General features: G+C 34.1%; 1 non-coding gene across 1 annotated transcript; it reads right to left on the reverse strand.

Moving 5' to 3' along the window:
• Positions 1-16,173: 16,173 nt before the first annotated feature.
• On the reverse strand, positions 16,174-16,245 carry TRNAH-GUG (transfer RNA histidin (anticodon GUG)). Its single transcript has one exon. It is a non-coding gene; the product is annotated as a tRNA-His (tRNA).
• Positions 16,246-21,654: the final 5,409 nt, after the last annotated feature.

A 21,654-nucleotide genomic window follows, 5' to 3' on the forward strand; every position in this document is an offset into this window, starting at 1 on the left:
TAATATAAAATGTGATCTAATTGAGTAAATTGTAGTAATGATATCTCAACTAAAAATTCATGACCATTGGTCCATTAACTCATCAAAACATGCAGTTATAGTCTTTTTCGTCAACTCCGTTAGAACTTCCGTCAAAATGAGTCACATGTCATACACGTGAGGCTGAATCAAAGGGCAAATATTTAAAACCAATGGTGAAAATTTGTATCAACGGTTCCTCAACTTTAATCCAATTGAAGAAATTGTCCATCAACTTTAACCAAATTAGAGCGATTGTCTCTCAACTTTAACCTAACTATAGCAATGATCTTTCAAACATGGCTCATTTTGACGAAATTCTAACGAAGTTGACAAAATGGACCATAGCTACATGTTGTGATATGTAAAGGGACCAATGATCATTGATTTTTAATTGAGGGATCATTGTTCCAATTAAGTTAAAATTAAGAGACTATTGCTACAATTTTGTCGATTTAAATTGATGGTCTCCATAGCTTAACCCTTTCTATACTTGTGAGGAACAATTAAAATTCATTGTACACATTTTTAAGGAAAAAAAGTTACTAGTTTAAACAGATAAATGTACCCATTTGGTAGTTACTTGTTTAAAGAATGAATAGGGTAGTTTAGTAGATTAATTGCGTTGTTTACTTGGTTGTTTTAACTAATTTGGTGGAATCTTTTTTTTTTTTTTTGGGTCAAATTCAAATGTAAGTTTTGCTATGCTCGCTCATCTGTCTATTTTTCTTTTTTACTCACTTTATAGTTTAAATATAAATAATAAATCAATATAAAGTGGGTGGGTAAGAAAGACAGGTGGATGAGTGCTACACAAGAAGAAAAAGTGAGCCTGACCCACCGTTATCGCAATATAAATGTCGACGTTTTTCATTTTATATAATTTGACTTTTAAGTGTTATACATGTACATATATACAGGTTCGTTAACAAAAGCGATTTTCATAAAATGAGAATTAGTTATAAAATCCACTTCACATTAAATTTAAACGATTCCATATTTTTATTTTGTAAGACTCGATTCATAGGTTATCCTCACAACTAATTCCTATTTTTGAAGTTCGATATCGTATTTGGATCAAATTCTTTTTACAAATACGATAGGCCTTACTATGAAAAGAAAATTAAAATTGGCTAGATCTCTCCCAAGTATATTGTATTAAATAGGAATTGATAATTTAGTTGACAAGGGACAAAGAGGATGGATGCTAAGTTGAAGTAGTTAGGCATTGATCAAATTGTATAATTTGTGTTAGCAAATATATTTGAGGTGATATATGTTGGTATTGGGTCATAGTCATAACAGAAAGATCCCAATTTCCATGTCTCACCTCACCTCTCTAATAACTTGCAAATCGGAAAATGAAAGGTAACCAGCCACTTCCTTTGTGTCTTTACACCTCTTTTAATTTAATTGTTGGTTGATCCTTTTTCCTTATGTATTCCATTCTGGATCTTCTTCCTTTTGCACCAAAAGGTTAATAAAGAAAAACTAGTTAACTTACACGTAACAACTTCTTTTTTTTTTTTGAGCAAATAACAACTTTTTCTTATTTTATATGTTTTTATCATGTCTAAATTTGATAGTTAATTAGTACTAAGTCAGTTAATTTCCCATACAAGAAAAACGAGTTTCCCATAAAAAAGACAACCAGTGGTGGATCCAATATATAATCTTGTGGGTCTAATGTAAAAGATTCAAGCGTGCACATCACCCAAATTTTTTTTTTTTTTTTCTGTCTTTTTGTTGACGCAGTTAGTCAAGCACTTGGTGAGTATATCGTTATCTAGCTAGTTCTATTAACAACTTTGAAGGCATCATGTTGAGCATCACTTACCAAGGCTTGCCGAATTTTGCCCAAAAGGCATTTCGTTGAACAATTTGCCCTCCCCACCCCCCCCCCCCCCAAAAAAAAAATCCGCCCTTGAATACACCATATAAATATATGATTCTACCACTAATTTGAAATTGTTATTCGCACTTCCAAATAATCATCATGCACTTTTATTGAGTTATCATCTCACTTTGTTCTACATACACCTAGAACTTTCATATGCATGAATAAATTAATGATATCAATCACTTATGTCAAAACTTTTGACATTCACAACGTCTATGAAATTTAGTGCATTTGGCTATCATGTTGAGTTTCCGGCCATATTATTAGTATAAATTTAAAGTTCATATATGTAAGCACAATATATCCAATGATGTCCCAAGTTTAAGAATTATTTGCATACTACAACCCGAAACTTGTAATGTTTGACATGTAGTAAGCATCCATATGTTTAAGCTTCTTAGGCGATCTGTGAACTTGTTCTATAGACAAGCAATTGTAGATACACCACATGTCTAACACGCATAGCACGAGATCATGCTAACCTTAATGCCATATGCAATGGCCTTTCAGGATAGTTAATGTCCAGTTGACTTTCCAAACGACTAGGAACTTAGTTTAAGGACCAAGTAACTATGGATACAAGTTTCCCTGTCCTAAGATTTAGGACATTGCTTCCATATCTTAAGTCCGATGGACTCATTCATAGTATATTATCTCTATAATATAATGTCCAACTTAAGAATGAATAAAAACTTGTCATTTTTATTTATTAAAAACATGAAGTTGTTAAATAATGTCCAATATTACAAATTTGGCTTTTAAGGCACAACTCCAACATAAAATACCTACAGGTACTTAGTATTATCACCATATGACGGTCAGATATGCTATAATGACATCCAAAGAGCAAATCTAACGGTTAGGTGATGATAGTACTATTTACTTGAGAACTGTAGGCAGTCCCCCTTTTTTTTTTTTTTTTTTTTTTTTTTTTGTTGATACATAAGTATATTCACACTAGGAGGTGATGAAATAAATTGGTTTCAAACTCGTAATCCACAATATTCGAATCTAAGACTTATCGCTTACAAGTAAAAAGAAATATCACTCGAGCGTAGTATTAAATGGCAGTCAGTCCCGAAATTTAGATGAATTGTTTGTTTGTTTTTTTTTTTTTTTTTTTTTTGGGGGGTCAACCAGATGAGATGATCTTCAGCAACTAACAGGAAGTTGCCGATTGAGTTGTACAATACTGTGATGTTCCAACAACTATGATAAACATTTGTTTTTCCTTGCACACTTTTGCTACATATTAATTCATATTTTAGACTCGTGGAATGTCATACTTAATAATGCACGATTCCCAGAAAAAGATTGAGGAACAAATTATGCTTCTGAAATTCATGATATTAACTAAGTTGACAAAATGGGTCGATCTAAACTAATACGAAATGTTATTGAAAGGAACCCTAGCTACTATAGTAATAGTGATCGTTTGGAATTTTACTTATTTAAAAAGTATTTCTGCTCATGACTAAAAGTGCTTCTAGTAAAAGCACATTGTAATTTTTAACAAAAATACGAGTGTGCTTATTGAAAATGCACTTAAAGTGCTTTTTAGAAAAAAAACTTATAACATGTGCTTTTTCCAGAAAATACTTTATCTGCTCTTTTGTACACAAAGAGACTTCTAACTTTTTCTGCCAAACATGATAAAAAATATATTGCATCGTCCTAGGGAAAATGATTTGTGTATACTTTTTTGTTCTTAATTATGTTTTGTATATTCATATATAAAGCTGACTCTTAATTTTCTTTTGTTTTGTTCGATACAAATGTCAGAAAACAAACTAGAATGTGTGCTAGAGAATTAAAAAAAAAAAAAGTTGTGTGAAAATGGTTTTACTTGAGAGAGAGAGCGAAAGAGAATCCATGGCATGGAAAATTGGCAATAGAGAATAATTTTACAGAGATAAATATATTGAAAAGTATATCCATGTGTAGATGAAGGCGTCACATGTGCATATAGTTTTACTTCAAGAGGCCGACTGCATATTGCCATATGCATGCAGCATGCTTTGCTCCAAATGAATTAAACAATTAGCGCAAGTGGGTTATTTCATTCGGATGCTTCTCTTACAGCGCTAGTCCCCCATCCCATTTATTTTAAGAAAAACTAATGAAAAATTAAAAAAAAAAAAGTAATTTTAATGAAAAATGATAAATAAAAGTGTAGTGAATAGTATCAGGAAAAAATAAAAATGCGATTTTTCTTTAAAAATGCGATTTTTCTTTAAAAATGAACGGTACTCCAAGTGTTTCGTTAAAACTCCCTTTATTTTATTGTTCTTGTGACCAAACATATATATTTGGGAGAAATATACAGGTAACCTATATATGTGTATATATATACACAGTACTGCACGAAATATAAAAATAAAAATAAATAAGTACACGATCATATATATTTTGCTAACTTTTTATTTAATATCCATGACAGAAACAGATTACACTTTATTAAAACTGGAGAAACTTTTTAAGATGTTGGAAAATGAAAGGCTGAAACTGAACCATGCATGTCCGATATTTCGTGGGCTCAATTATTGATGATACATATCCAGCTGATGATACACACAAAAGTTCATATAATATAAATGATAATTTGGAATTATTAGTAATAATCACAAAATGGCGATGTTGATCACTGGAGCTACCGACACTCGGGAGTGTTCGTTACTAATTATATTTTAATATGTAACCACTGGATCAAATGCTTTGCATTTAGCTTGGAGTGTAAATATTTTAAGCTGTATAATTATATATACTTCTGGTTAGTTACAACGTCTCACATTCGGCTTGTGAGAATATACGAATGCCGATATATAGATTTTTATTTCCTGAATAATGATGCCTAATTGCTACTGGCCGAATTAAAAATGAGATTATATATGATATATGATATACAAACACACACATAGATTTTTTTTATTTTTTTTTTACATTAGTTAAAGAATAGTATGACTGGTTCTTTTGTCAAAAAAAAAAATAAATAAATAAATAAAAAAGATTGATTGTTACTGAAAACGACAACTTTGGTTTTGATTAGCTGAAAGGTCGTTAATGAGCATAAGTACACGATCGTGATGATGATGATGACGAGTCGATGACGACGGTAGTGCCTTGTTTGGTTTGGTCCATGAGGTCTGCCTTGGCTTTTAGTTTTTGGGGGTATCGACCTCTATGTCTGTAGATGAAGCCCTTTCCGTCCCCCATGTTGAAAGCTTGTTGCCTTTTAATTTGGCTTGATGCAGCAAGCACTGCATGTCTTGTGAAACATAACCATTACCAACTAATATCATCAAGGCCAAGACCCGAGGCTTGGTTTTGGTGACGGATGTATATTGGGACTAAAATGGTCTCAGGATAATACGAAGTTCATAAAATATACATGTGAAAGTCTTTTGAATAATCTTTAAATGTTTGGTGTAGGTCTTTTTTGTGCCCATTAAGTGTTTAATGTAATGCTTATTATGCATATCTCGACAGCATTTGACAAGTTGCATAGAGAGCACTCAACAAATTCTCTCAATAACACTTATCAAATTGCTTCGACATCTGCTGACATGTGCACAATATAGTTTGGATGAGGACAACAAACCCACAAAGTATTTGACAAAATGCCTTAGTGTATAAACTGAAATTTTTTTGCGCGCTTCACACTGTTTCTATTAAAAACCCTTGACCTTTAACATTAGGACCCAACGTTCAAACGCCTATGGACATATTTTTTGGATTGTCGACTCTACTTTGTTGTACCGTTTAATCCAACGGCCGAATATATGTTGTCTCCATTTGTGGTACAAAAGGTCCAAAGCTGTATGAGAAATGGGATTAGTCTATGATCAATTTGTGCTGGAATACATTATATATTCAAATAAAATACAAAAATATCAAGGCCAATGTTATCGCTTCCCAGATTTATAAGGTGTACGTAGCATGTACTCCGACACTACCTGTGTACTACATATGTACGTAGACCAAATAAATGTACGTTAGTTTGTCACAGGCCATACATTGATTGTTTTGAAGGGAAATAAAGAAAATAATTACATATATGATTTTTAGTTTGAAGAAAAAATTATTTTCACTATGACTAATACCGGTATGCTTGTCCACATGTGAACAAAAAGTACATAGTAAATTGGAAAAGACATGTGAACAAAAAGTAAATAGTACATGGGAAAAGACACCTCGACAACCACAAGTTTTCTAAGAGAATCTTCTTCAGATTTTCTTTACGAGGATTCTCATTAGATCGTCTTTGTGAAGATCATATGAATCGTTCAAGAACATTCGTTCATCGTATATTGTATGATCATTTATCATCAGATACTGTTTATATTTAATTTTTAAAAAATCACAATAATTTCTGACCACACAATGTACAATGAACGAATGTGATTTGAGAATTCCCGAAATTATCACAAAGATGATTCGGCAAGAAACCTCACTCTTTTTTTAAAAGGACATTTCAAAAGCTTTGTTGGAAAAAAAATCTATTCACAGATTTAATTTTATTTTTTATGTACTTTTGTTTTTTTTTTTTGTCAGAATTTTTTTTTTTTCATTCGATCCGACACATTAAAAGTATGTTAAATTTTTCTCTAAAGTATTTGGTTTGAATTTTTTTTTTTCTCTAAATTATGATTTTATCAAGAATATGTGAAAAGGCCAACACTAAAAGATATGGTACCTAAATTCCAAGTGTTGTGGGTTCATCGCAATTTTATTATGTTTGTGTGCGGATGAAAAAGTACTTAAATTCGGAACACTTTTCTATTTAAAGGCACTCTATTATTGCCTCTTATTCTTAAGGAGGTGATCGGGGTTGCATGGTGATACCCGCAAAAAATAAAGGGCCATTTACTCTTTTAGAGGTTTTCAAGTTATAACATTTGAATTTCTCTTTAATTTATAAGTTAAGTATTCCATATGATCGACCTCTTCGAGTTCGTTGCTAACTTGTTTCCAACCTGTGTTTCAATAACGAGGAAAGCAATCAAGCTACTTGCACTTGTCTGACCCGATCGTTTAACGGTTCTTTCTAAGAGATGGGAATGCAAATAAAAAACATCACTTGAAAAAGCCTAACAACTTGACTGTTGTCATAACAATAATGACATTTTGTCAATGTTCACGCTAGAAAACTCTTAAAATACTTTTGCCGTAGAAACACTTTTCACGTCAAAATAATTAGAATTAGCCAATTTGAGATTTTCTTTTCAGGTTTGAATGATAAAGTGTATGTCAATTATTCATATTTTCTAATGTGGGGCTCATTATTCAACATTTTTCTTCAATTGAGCTCTTGAAATCTTTTTGTTTTATAACCTATGGTTGTTGAAGTATTTACTTTCTTTCTAATGTACTATAATTAAAACAACTCGCGTCTCCTTAGATCAATTCTACTTTATACTAGTTCTTACTTTCATTGGTACATAGTTAATGAATAGTAACTTGAAAAAAGAAACCCATAAAGCAACTGCCTTTTATGTCACTATAATTATATTTTGCAATGCAAGCATCAATAGTGATGGAGGAGAAATAGTGAATACTTAGTATGAAAGAAAAGGGTAAAGGAAAAGAGATAAAAAATAAATAAAAAAAAGGGGCAAAAGCTAGTAATCAATAATTGTTGCAAAGAAATTGTAATAATATTTGATTTGGTTTTTGGGTTGGGGGGGTGGGGGGGGGGGGGGGGGGGGGGGGGGTGGGGTGTGGGGTGGTGTGACTGAGGTGGAATGGCCTTTTAGGCTTTAGCTTTCTTTTGAGCAACTCAACCCACTGAAACTGCATTTGTCCCACTCTTTTTGCAGAGGTGGTGCATGAGCACAACAACTGAGACTTGGGATGGTTTCCACTTCAAGGGAAACAATCCTATTGGCGGAGAATGGACAAAGTTACTTATTGCTTATTGTTTTAATGGCCAATGACTACTCTTGTATGAGAAATGTTAAGGAAACTCTCTCAAAGTGTGACTCTTTATGAACTCTCGGACATCTCAAACTTTAACGTCAATTCCAGTGCCAACGTTATAAAATATTGTGTAACAAATATAAGATGGCAAAAAATCGTTCGAGAATCTCCTTAACATTTCTCATATTTCTAGAATTCCATTGCCCAACCCTCCTTTCCTTTGTATTTATTCTATTTGTGTGAGTCATCAATTGGCATTCTTCCATGCTGCATTTCTAAGTCATTTCTTATTGGGTAAGCTTCTTGATCACCTCCCAAACAATGCATGTTAGTTATGATGGTTATCAAATACATGGCAAGTCACCAATCGAATGATAAGATGTTTCATATTCCCTTTAACTTCCAACGTTGCACTCATCACAAGTAAATATGGACAAACATACGAAGACATAAAAAGATAATCATAAATGTTTGGCTTTTTAGTTAAATTGTATATGAAATTAACATAATTCCTCAATTTAATTCATAAGATTTGAAATCAATAGAAGTGGTCCCTAAATTTGTCTACCATCAATCACTTTGATCATTTTGCGAAATTTTTTGTTAAATAAGGACCAAAATGACAACACTCTCAATTTAATAAACAATACGCCAAAATGATTTGATAGAAATTGAGGGTATTTTTATCATTTAACTTTTATTTAATGTAGATTTATCACGGAATGACCAAAATGGTTGATAGTGGACAAATTCAATAACCACTTCTATCGATTTCAAATCTCAAATATCAAATTAATTAGTTATATCAATCTCAGATACCATTTTAACCAAAACGCCCAAATATTTATAGCAACGCTTGGTGGAAATAGTTACCTAGTAGCTTGATCTTTGCCACCATTAGCGTATCTATTCGGACAATTCCTACTCATGTTGAATAAGTAGTGGGAGACCCTCAGACCCATCAAAACTGATCTTCCCAGGTTTATACGTTTGAACATTGTGTAACTCCCAGCTAGCATTTATATAATAAAGTCAAACATATTATTTCTACTAGATGACATTTATCAGAGTAGTAAAAAGTGATAATGTTTAAGCATTATTGTACGTGTCAAATTCTTATTCTCATAAAATACTTAACAAGTAACCTTTAACGCTATCGTTTGTTCAAAAAAAAAAAAAATGTCCAACTTAGTCAATTAAACTAGGTTACTTGTGAAATAACAATTGACTTGGGGTTCGGCAATTAATCCTAAAAACCCTAGGTAAAACTGGATTAATTATAATTAACCTTGCAAATTGCACCCAAGCATTGACTGCTAAAATCTAGAATACATACATAGGTTTGCAAATTGAAAGTAGATTAATTCTTAATTATTTGCATCGGATTCTTAATTCTTTTCATCTGTTGTCGGGGCCGGTGGCTATCATTGGCTAATTAGTCCATCAAAACACGTGCCAAATACGAACTAGTACTCCGCTACTCTTATCATCATCATTCATCACCCAATTAAACTACCATAAATTAAAGTAAATTGACCACATTAAAATTTTATTTCTTTTTAATTTTGATCAAGATCTTTAAATATTAATAAACGTTATTAATTATTATAATATATATATTTTTTATTTCTAAATATATTCATTTAGTGTTACAAATGTTACATTTGGTATATTTATATTTAGGCAAGCTAAATTTTTTATCATATATTTTTATTTTTAGTTTGTACCCATTTTGACTTTGCAACGCTTTTTTAATTTGTATCAATTTTCTTTTCAGTTTTAATGTCACATCCCGGCCCGAGCCCCCACAATATCCTGGACTTGACTTCACCGTAGCACGATATTGTCCGCTTTGGGCCTCGACCACGCCCTCACATTTTTGTTTCTGGGAACTCACACAAGAACTTCACAGTGGGTCATCCATTTTGGGATTGCTCTCGCGCGAACTCATTTAACTTCGGAGTTCTGACAGAACCAGAAGTCAGTGAGCTCCCAAAAGGCCTCGTGCTAAATGGAAGTGGGAATATACATATAAGGCTTACATGATCCACACCCCTTAGGGGCCCGACATCCTTGTCGGCACATTCACACCACGCGGTAGAGTGGCTCTGATACCAAATTGTCACATTCCTTCTTGGGCCCCCACCACATCCTGGGCTCGACTCCACCGTAGCATGATATTGTCTGTTTTGGGCCCCGACCACACCCTCACGATTTTGTTTATAGGAACTCACACGAGAACTTCCTAGTGGGTCACCCATCCTAGGATTGCTCTCGTGCGAACTCGCTTAACTTCCGAGTTCCTACGGAACCAGAAGCCAGTGAGCTCCCAAAAGGCCTCGTGCTAAATGGAGGTGGGAATATACCTATAAGGTTTACAGGATCTACACCCCTGGGCGATGTGGGATCTTACATTTAATTTGTACCCCATATATTAATTTCTTATTGTGCCTATACTTTTTAAAGTTAAAGTTATATTTGCATTTGTACCGAGTTAAATCTCTTAAATAATGTTAAGGACCTTGATCAAAATATTTAAACAAACAAGGTTTCAGTTTAACAATTAAGTTAATTAGGGACCAAAACCAAAATGACCCTATTTTTTATTTCTTAGCAATAATAATAGGACAGTGATATTCACACACTCATTTTTACTTTACACACTCTTCTTAATTTTGACTCATTGATTTTCTTCAATTAATTCGATATGACGACCAGAAATTGAGATGAGTGTGTGAAAAGTAAAAATGAGTGTGCGAGTAACACCACCCTAATAATCACACAAAAGTTAACGTTTATTTACAGAATAGCAAACTTGAATACTGAAACTTTGGTGGGCTTGGGATGTGAACTGTAGTGAAATGGATACAAAAATGTATGTAGTTCACCCCTCAAAGCTAGGCTACGGCTATTGTGTTATACGAATTCTATTAATTGCAAGACTAAAAATAGCGCTCCGCTCATACATCAATTCTCTCTCTCTTTTTGTCCGACCCCATATTAGAGGCTTTCACCCCTTTATATAGGCTCTTAGTGAACCCCTCAAACTTGGTCCTCCATTTAGCATTTAATGCACTGTCTACGTAGACTAGCTTACTAACACTTTTTTATTTGCCAGCCAGATATTTGGTGGTGAAGTGATAGGTGTCTAGTTAAGATAGCTCGCATTCCCAATGTAAAGCAAACTAAGCATCACGGTTAGCCTCGGTTATTGAACCCAGTCTCTCTGCGCGCATTCCAACTCTCTTTATGTCCCTGCTACCGACTTTGGGTCGCCAAGTGGCTTGATTGACGTCTAAGTAGACCTTTCCTTGGAGACTTGTGCCATAAAGTTATCAGTGTGCTCACATACTCTTGGCGGTTGGCAAGCCCTTCATATACCCTGGTTAGTCGATGTTTGCCAGGCAATTGGCTTTCGACGCTTGGACGTATTCCTTTTTCAAGGCCCTTGGACCTTGGGCCTCTTGGCCTTCCATGGGCTTTGACTTTGCCTTGGGCTCTTCGTGACTTCTTTCCATGCCGACACCTTCACGTGTGCCTAAAAGTGCACAACATTAACAAAGACCACAAAAGATTATGTGGCACCTCCACTGGCTGTAAGATTAGAGGAATGTTAATAATCTTCTCACTTTTTCATTTTATTTCTTTTGTCTCATTTTTATCTGTAGTGTTTGCTGATCACCAAAATCATCTAATTTTTATCCACCCTTTAAAGGTTAACTATGTTTTGACAAAACCAAAAAAGAAGAAAGATTAACTATGCAAAACTAAATTATAAATTGTTTATTCGCTGCATAAACATTATTACAATTATAGTGTTTAAGTAAGAAACATGATTTGTTTATTTTTTAAAGAACTGTTCGATGGCTAAAAGATTTCGAATGTGGTTTATATTTTGTATAAATGATTTCTAGAGAGTGACTCTTCCTTTTGCCAATTGTTAGAGGCGATCTGAGGTAGGGATGGATAAAATATTGAAAATCACAAACCTTAACGATTTTGTACCGACAATAAACCTAAAAATGAGAGGGAAGAGCATTAAATTTGAGTGAGAAAAACTACAACGGTACTTGATTTCTACTATAACACTAACCCTGCTGACTTAAGAATTAATAGTTTGGATCACTGTGAAAAATAGAAAGAGAAAATTGGTAGCACTTTTCCAATTAAAAGTCCAGCAGGATAAAATTAAACTAATTCACAATCATGGATTTTCATGATTGCTTGCTACAATCGATAAACAAAGGTTTTGTTGAATCGCATTGAAGACGCTTTTGCCGGATTTAATATGACTATAAACCCCAAGCAGAAGAAGGATGCCACGTGGAAAAGAAGCCTACACAACAACACGTATTCTGTGGGTCCCGTAATCGCAATCATAACGGTGGGTCCCTCGCCAACAGGAAAACTTTTCTGACTCTTGATTGATCGACACAGCTGGCTGTACCTTATTTTGTCCGGTGGAGATTGGAAGGCAAAAAGATATGAAAACCCGAAAATAAAGAAAATATAAAAATGAAAATCATTTATTTATTTAAATTCGTCGAGATCGTAGTAGATACGAGTTGATCAGACAGTGCCAGAGGTGCCACGTGTATTTAGACCCGCTTGCCAGAGGTGGCAGTGGAATTGATTTTGTATCTGTAGCTTTCAGAGTAGCTGTCAGAGCAGTAAGTGGACCCAAAAAATGATTTTCCATTAAAAATAATAATTTTTTAATTAAAAAATAAAAATTTGTTCTCATCGGGTTGAGAGCCTTGCGGTGTCGCTTCATGTGAAATGCTATTTTGTCGGTGCCAAAAGAAAAATTAAGAGAAAAGCCCGCGCAATTTTGGAGCGAAAATTAAACGAAGGTGTGCCTTCAATTTGTACGAATAATAAAATTCTTGTTTTTTAAATAATTAAAAGTGTTTTTTTTAGGTTTTAAAAAAGAATTTGAAGTGTTTTTTTTTTTTTTTTTATAAGAAACACATAACTATACTTCTTACAAATTTTTTTTTTAAGTATTTTTCGAGCTTATAAATATTTTCTCTATAAACGCTTTTACTCATTTTAATAATTTTTCTAAAGAAAACATGTATAGTTGTTGTATTTTTGGTGCATATTTGCCATCGCACAAGACAAAAATTATTAATTTTGCTGATGATATGAGGCATAATCTATTGTCTTCGTTAGATTATAGAAGAGTGTTGAAATGCACTTACTGTCTGCACTGGATGAGCTACTTTCACAGTTTATATTTTCTTGGTGTGACATAGTTTATGAAATCTTTTGGGGAGATTTGGTTTATTAACTTGTAATTATTGCTTTAACGAAGAGGTGTATGTGTAGTTCTTTCATAACTTGTTGGCTTTTTGATACGATCAAACGTCCGTAGTAGATTTTGTATTCGACTAACTTCTAAATTAGTGATTACTTGCCGATGAAATAATCGTTTTGATCCAATGAGGAATTAGCAATAAAATAAGTTTGTGCAGCACTCATTTTTGGTGAGGTTGTTGATGAAAATAAATTCACTTGTTGCTTGAAACATTGAAGAAAATGATACTTCCTTTTGAATTTTATACGTTTGGTATGGTGATTTAACAAGTACCCATTAATTGCCACTTAGTATTACGGTATAGTAGTATTCCTCTTTATTTGTAAGTGAGAGGTCTTAAGTTCGATTCCCGCCAAAAGTGAATTTGAATCACATTATTGCTAGCTTATTGTGAGGCTAAGCACATCCTCTCCCTTTAGTCTAGATAACATCGATTGTTCAAAAAAAAGAAAATAAAAAAACAAGTGCCCATTAACTAGTTTGTTAAGCTTAATCATATGATTCAAATCATGTTTTAGTGATGTAACAATTAGTGGATTATTTGTGCCCAACCAAGCCCAAAAACAAAACCTATATGTAAAGCCCTAAATCCTCAAAGCCCAGCAGTTCATTCCACCAGCGATCTTTGTTCCTAAAACTGGTCAATAATTTATTACCGACACAAAAGAATAAATTTGTCAATGGTTCCGTTACATGGTAATATAATACGGTTTCAATCATTTGAAAAACATTTTTAATTAAGTTTTTAACTAAGTCGAGTTAATGAATTTATTTTATCAATGAGTAAGTTTATCAATCATTTTAAAAGCACTTTCGAACAACCTTTTATGACATATTTAGGCTAGTAAGTTTAATGCTCACTTGAAAAGCAATTTTGATATATGGATTTATTTTTTTATTAATATACTTTAAAAGCATAGCAAAAGAAAAACTATGTTGTTTATGCATATTATACACGTGAAATGATAAAATCCCATAATAACAGTATAACTTCTATAAGTTTGAGATGAGAAAAAAGACTCACATGCACAGATACACTACAACGTTAAAATCACAAATCAATGAAATAAAAATGTGTAAGTATTTGTATGCATATTCTCGTTTAGCTGGTATGAGATCTCATAACGATATACCTGCGTATGTAAGTTGCTATCCTGAATTGCATGAGTAAAGTAATTAGTCATGGTATCTCACTGGACGCATTGCCATGCTAGTAACGTTCACACATCCAATAGCAAACTAAAAAGAAGAAGAAAATTAACATAAAGTATGGATCGACAATGACATATTAACATCGCTCTTGATTATTTTTTGTGCACTTTCATTGAATCTAATTTGCTTAAAGATAAATATAAACATTTCAACGGTTCATAATATAGACTCGTGATTATTTAATTTGACTTTTTTGCTTCCTCGTAAACTTTATGCTTTGAAATTATAATGTTGTACCAACAAGATAAGGGTGCCTTCATTACCATAAAAATCAAAATCAGAAAATGACGTGTCACTCATTCCTCACTATTTGTTCTTTTGTTGATCAATAAAATCGATCACACGATCAATTTTGCATGTAAATAAAAATGTTATTTAATTGAAAAGAACAGAAAAAGTGTTCTTTGCAACCAAATGTGTTTCACGAAATGCATCAGTAGTGGTGGATTGCTTTAATAAAGAGGTATTCGTTTTCAACTTTTGCATTTTGGGTTCGAACTCTTCCTAATAATGTTATCGTTTTTAATAAAATAAATTATTTTCAACACATTAACGACTACATCTCTGTCCCATATGAAAGATGTGACAAATGAACCAAAATCACCTATGTGACAAATGGGTTCATGAATTGTAGTCCATAACTTTTGGCAAATTTGGGTCCTTCACTAAGGAAATATCTAGGGCAAAACTCGCCACTTTGGCAAAAACTATAGCCAGTAGTATCTACAAAAGTCCATGTGTACATTCTGTGTTTGTTCGATAGATCACCTAATATAATCTCTTATATGAACAATAACGACTTACCTGCGAAATAAACAATTACAATATCTACGTATTAAGAAAAAAAATTTATACTGTACTTTTTTTTTTTTTTTTTTTTTTTTTTTTGCTTTTGGCCGATATTAGCCATATATGAATTTATTATCACAATTTTTATTTTATTTTTATAAATGCAAAGATTTTTATCTGCTCTAATTTTTGAAAGAATGATTCAAACTTATGTTCAAGGAGACGGACACATTGTCCTCCCATGATTTGGTAGAGAAGAAAAACAAAGGCAGATGATCTAAATGGTAGAATATATATATATATATATATATTTTTTTTTTTTTTTGGTCAAACAATAGATTTATTAGATTAGGAAGCCGACGAGGTTCAAACCCACACCGTGGTGCAAATGTAACATCCCACATCGTCCAGGGGGAGTGGATCCTGTAAACCTTATATGTATATTCCCATTTCTACCTAGCATGAGACCTTTTGGGAGCTCACTGGCTTCGGGTTTCGTCAGAACTCCGAAGTTAAGCGAGTAGCGCGCGAGAACAATCCCATGATGGGTGACCCACTGGGAAGTTCTCGTGGAAGTTCCCAGGGCGTGGTCGGGGCCCAAAGCGGACAATATCGTGCTACGGTAGAGTCGAGCCCGGGATGTGGTGGGGGCCCGGGCCGGGATGTGACAATTTGATTGTTCTCGCACGCTACTTGCTTAACTTCGGAGTTTCGACGAAACCCGAAGCCAGTGAGCTCCCAAAAAGTCTTGTGCTAGGTAAAGATGAGAATATACATAGGCTTGCATGATCCACTCCCCTGGATGATGTGGGATATTACAGCAAGGGTAACACTCCTCTCTATCACTAGAGGGGCACTTGCAATGGTAGAATGTTTCTTTGTTTTCCTTCTAATCTTTATCTTAGGATGTTTTTTTAATCAAAATTTAGATAAAAAGTTGAACAAAAAAAAAAGGAAAAAAATAAAAGAGTGCGGAAAAGGCAGAACACAATTTAGCTAAAAAAATGCAAAAAATAAATGTGGCTGCTGGGATTCGAGCCCAGGTCTCCACGGCCACAACGTGGAATTCTTACCACTAAACTACAGCCACTGATGTTAGGGAACCTAGGTTAAGTTATTCTATTATAACCGTTATCGTTCTAATCCAAATTTACCTACGTATTCCAGGTCCTGAAAAGTTTAGGGGAAAGGCTACCTCATCTCAAGGCATACCACAAGTCTCTTTGAGGACTTATATAAGGGTTCTAGTGAAGATAATGATCCTTATTGTTCATTTACCGCTAACGTTGTTTTTATATGTTTTTTTTTTTGTTCGTCAATTGTTTATATATGTTTTGAGGTTGACATACAATTGGCTTCGCTCGGCCTGATCGAGCCTGATCCTTCTAGTTCAAGTACGTACAATCTTTCCGTTTCTATTCCATTTTCACCCCTAGACCCTGGCTGGGAAGCAACGCTTCCGATGGCTTCCGATGAGGACGAAGGGGTCTTTGAGGAGTAAGATGAATCCCCATTAGCCACCTCAACTTCCTCTGCATTTAGAGTGGTAATTTTTACGTACGGAATATATAAAACTATTGTCTTATTGAAATTCAGGACATTATCTTATTTTATTTGTTAGGGACTTGATGCGATTAATTCAAAAGAATGGACGCGTAGTAGCCTATACATGTCTTCATATCAGACTGTTGAAAACTTATGCAGCCACTCGGTACCCATGATCTCGAGTCTAGCTGTTGCAGAGTTTGCTATGAGGAATATAACTCAAAACATGGTTGAAATCTCTTGAAGATTATGACCATACATGACAGACGATTTCCGCACATATTGGGGAGGGGAGAGTAGGGTACTAGTCATCCAGAGAGTACCTTTATGAAGAAACAACAAAAAGAAGCCCTTTCCCACTAAGTTAGGATCTTTATGAAGAAACGAAACGACTAAATGTCCAACTTTCTTCGAATGCAAACTTATACTTGCTGACCTAAAGTGACAAACAAATAAACCATTGCAAAAGCATTTAGTAGAAACTCAAACAGTGGCATGAATTCAAGCTGTACAACCAATTTAAATTTGTAATTAGATTCATCCACACATATGTTCCCATCCAAGATTTTCAAAAGCTTGAGCTTACAACGGTCTGACTTACTGCTTGAGAAAATACACCAGCACTAGAGATAAAAAGTTTCCAAGGCAAGCAAATAAACTAAGACATCAGACATTGCAAACACGGGCAGTTCGGGCAGTTCCAAGCAAGGGGCGTTGCAGCACAACAAATCTGCAACAAAAGAAAACACAGGTTATCAACAGAAACCGCTATATTAGTAAACGCTAATTCGTTAGATTATAATCGACAGCAAGAGTGAGAATGTAACTTCCTCTTCAATCTATACAATGAATAAAAGATCTGATTTGAAGTTGAACTATTTCATCAATGAAAGCGATGGGAAACAGGAATTCAACTCATCTTTTACAATGAGACTTCAAGTACATATAAAAAAGACCACACTAACCATGTTAAATTGAAGAAGAAGAAAAAGAAAATCCACAAATTTATTAACATCAACCCGCAATGTTCTGTTCTCAGCACTACAATCACATGACCTGTTCTTTCTTTTAGTGAGAAACTGCCTCGGTCTTGTCGAGTAAGAGGAGGCTCTCTTGATAAGAATCAAAAGAGTAATACTGATACCTGGAAACCCCAATATTCTTCAACTGCTTGCTCTCAAGGTCTAAGGAAACAAAATCATGCTTTATTATATTTATTTTACCAAAAGTGTCGGGGTACCCTCGAATCAGAAACAGCAAGACTTCGCCACTCTTCCTAAAACATAATGCCCTCGGTAGAAGTCTTTCTGGACCTTGTGGACCGACAGACTAATCAATTTGGTCCATGACTCCCTTATGCCATACTCTCATTACCCATATATCAAGACAACGATCTTTAGTCCTGTTTCTCGTTGTGAACAGAGCAATACAATTTTGGTCTACCGACACAGACAATTGCAGTCCCAACAAGAAACTCCATCTGTAACTCTCTGGCATCGGTAACTCGCTAAATAAACCACTGCCCACATCAAAGGTTACTTAACGACGGTTGGATGACCATATAATTAATTTAATCCTGGTGATTTATTTTCACCACATGGTCTCTTATATATTTTATATTACTATCTTCGGCCGTAGATTATTTGTAGGTGTTTTATATTTCTAGTAGATGCTAGAAAAATCAAATTGATACAGGTAGAGAATTTAGCTAGTAGAGGCTAGCATACACTACACGCTATGTGATTAATTGAATACATGTATGATTTCTGAACTATTGATTGAATGATTTCAGTTATTTAAATCGATTTGATTTTCATTTACTATTATGGTAGTAAATATTATTATATAGTTTTCCGACTTTATATGTTTTACAAAATGGGCGTTAGTATGTTCAAAATGATTTTACTTGATACTTAATAATGATCCACTCACACTTTGTTTTGCAACCCCCCTTCCCTCCTCCCCCAAAGTTCTAGCAAGTGCAAGGCGTGCATTGAGGAGGACTAATGGGCTTAGTCATAGTGCGGACATCCTAGTTAGTAAGTAGTTTAAACTCTGCTTATTACTATGAATTATTTTTGATTACATATATATAGCACGACACATATTTTGTGGTTTACTGTTGTGTGTATTACTGTTATACTCTGATTGATGTGACATCCGATAAAAATGAAACTTAGTTCTAGAATGTGTTCCCAAGTGGGGAAGTTGTGTAGGGAACCTATATGGTAGATTAAATAAATTTTAAATGAGCCATTTGGTTAAAAATATTTCACATCACAATTTCCTTACACTTGGCTTCATCATTAGATTGATGGTATTTCGTCAACTTTACTGTGGGGCAATATTATCAATTTAGTGTCGGCCAACACATTTCCACCTTTAGTTGGAAGGCTAATCGGGTCGGGATGTGTCAAAAATGATCTTGACCTCTCCATTATCCCATGGAAACACAAGTTTGGGAGGATTAAGAAAAGAATAGAGATTAATAGTTTTGTTTTATTTATTTATTAATTTATACTCAAAACAACATTTGAATGAGTTTAAATCTTTTCCTTGATTAAGGTAGAATTCGCTATTTTTGTTGGTAGCTACTTGTGATCTCTATGCTTATTGTTCTGTGTGGATTGTTACAAAACACTCCAGAGGGAACAATTTTATTTGATCTTGGATTGGTTAAAAGAAGAAGAGCACGTGGTTTTCTCAATAGCAAAAATTCGTTCAACTTATAGAAAATACTACTGGACCAACCAAGCAAAACAAAACTAGAAAAAAAAAAAAAAAAAAAAAAACTAGCAGGAGAACAAGGTAGTTGTAGAGGTAAAAATACTTAAAAATACTTGCAAGAGAACAAGGTAGCTGTATAAACGGCTCAAGTAAGGTCGTTTTCCGCAGAGATTGAATGAATAATTTATGTAAATACCAAATCTTAATTAATTATTTCAAAACAAAGATTGGAAAAGGTTGATTTTATGACCTAGAATATTAAAAAAGAATTTTAAATTAAAACAATTAAAGAATCCAATTTGAAAGGGAACAATCTTAGAAAATAATGATAAAAGGACACTAGGGTTCCGCCGTCCCCTTAATAATCTTATGTAGTTTTACCAATTACTTATGAATTACACATGCAACTTTGAAGGTTAAGTTTTCGTTATGCATATTCTGCTTGTGGCATTCAAGCTAGAACGTATATCAAACATGCAATCCATCTACGACATTCAGATCAAATATAAACATGCATGACTCATTATGCTTTGTGACAACCCTTTAAAAAGCCATGCAACCCCTAAGACGTGGCATTCGGCCTAGGTGAAATTACAACCATCAATCACAAGAAGCAATACTTAATCCTCCGGTAGCTAAGCATTAAGATATAAAGACAGTTTAAACACAGTGATTAATAATTGAAAATATGCATGCATAATATCATAAACAATTAAATAAAGACTACATATTCATGCTAAGGCTCAAGGCATCGCCCTAGCAAACAAAAATTAGTTACAAACAACCATAAAACAAAAGGAATTTTATTGAAATAGAAAAAGGATAGAAAACACCTTCAAATACAAAATGTCAAAGCCTAGCTAAGTTCTCCAAATTGATGCGTGCCGTTCTCCCCTAATGGCTAAATAGCCTTATTTATACTATTAGAAAATAAAATCCTACCTAGAAAAGGTGTTCTAAAAACTAGGAAACAAAATAGAATAAGATAAATAGGAAATAAAAGGTTTCCTATTTGAACTAAAATTTGGACTTCTAAAAAATTAGACTTTTGACCAACCAAATCAATTCCAATTTGGTTCCAAAAGGTCTCTCTTTAAAGCTTCAGACGTTCTTCAGAAGGAATCTTCCTCAAAATATGCCATTTTGACCTCCAAAATACCCAAAACGTCCAGAAACATCAATCTGGGAAAGCTATGCGTTGGGCTTTTATTTTATCACCACGGTCAAATGGCTTGGTAGAAAAATCTTGAATTGTGATACAATAATCTTGAAAGACTCACAAACATTCTCCAATTGGAATAACTCCAAAATTCATCCGTTTGGTCACTTTTTGCTCTAGAGGAAGTCGAATGTCCTACATTGAAAATACATAACAAAGTATCAAAGTTCTATCAAAATAACCAATAAATATAACTAAGAATAGGGGAAAATATATGGTATAATATGGAATCATCAGGTAGTTTGTAAGTTAAGTTAAAATTGTAGCGACACTATTAATGTCTATCCAAATGAATAGCAATGGTAAACAACTAACACAAGACATCTACATGCCCGTGACTAGAAAAAAGCCCTCTTGCATGCGCGAGCGCGTGTGGAGAGGCGAGTGATTGAGATTAGATGTACAGGGAGTTTGGAATTAAGGAGAGATCATATAGGGTGTTGGTGTCCTCTGAGTGGAAATCTATGTTCGGTGCTGCGAAGGTGACTCATATGGATCCTAGCAAATCGGATCATAGTCCAATTATCCTCTCAACAGACAAAAGTCTTCCTAATCATAGAAAGCGTCGCTATGGTTTTCGATTTGAGGAGTTTTGGGCTAATCACGAGGATTGCGAAGCTATTATTAGGAACGCCTGGGACAACCCTGTTATCGGGGTTCCAATGTTTCAAGTGGTTCATAAGATTAAGGCTACTCACTATTCAAGTGGCAGCAAGTTGTGTTTAAGGGCCATCAAGAAGAGATTACCATGGTTAGAGCCAAGCTCTTGCTTAGCTGTTAACGGAGGCAGCAATAAGGAAGATGGTAAATTTGTTGGATCGACCGGATATCTTGCTGGGACAAGAGGAATCTTATTGGGGCCAGAGATCCTATGTTTTTTGGTTGTGACAGGGTGATAGAAACTCGCGTTTTTTTTTGTCACCAAAGGGCAAAGAATAGGAAATATAAAAATTACAGCAAGGGTCTCACAAATCAAGCCGGTGCATGGGTGACGAATGATAGGTATGT

Source organism: Pyrus communis, chromosome 2, assembly GCF_963583255.1.
Source record: "Pyrus communis chromosome 2, drPyrComm1.1, whole genome shotgun sequence".
NCBI lineage: Eukaryota > Viridiplantae > Streptophyta > Magnoliopsida > Rosales > Rosaceae > Pyrus > Pyrus communis.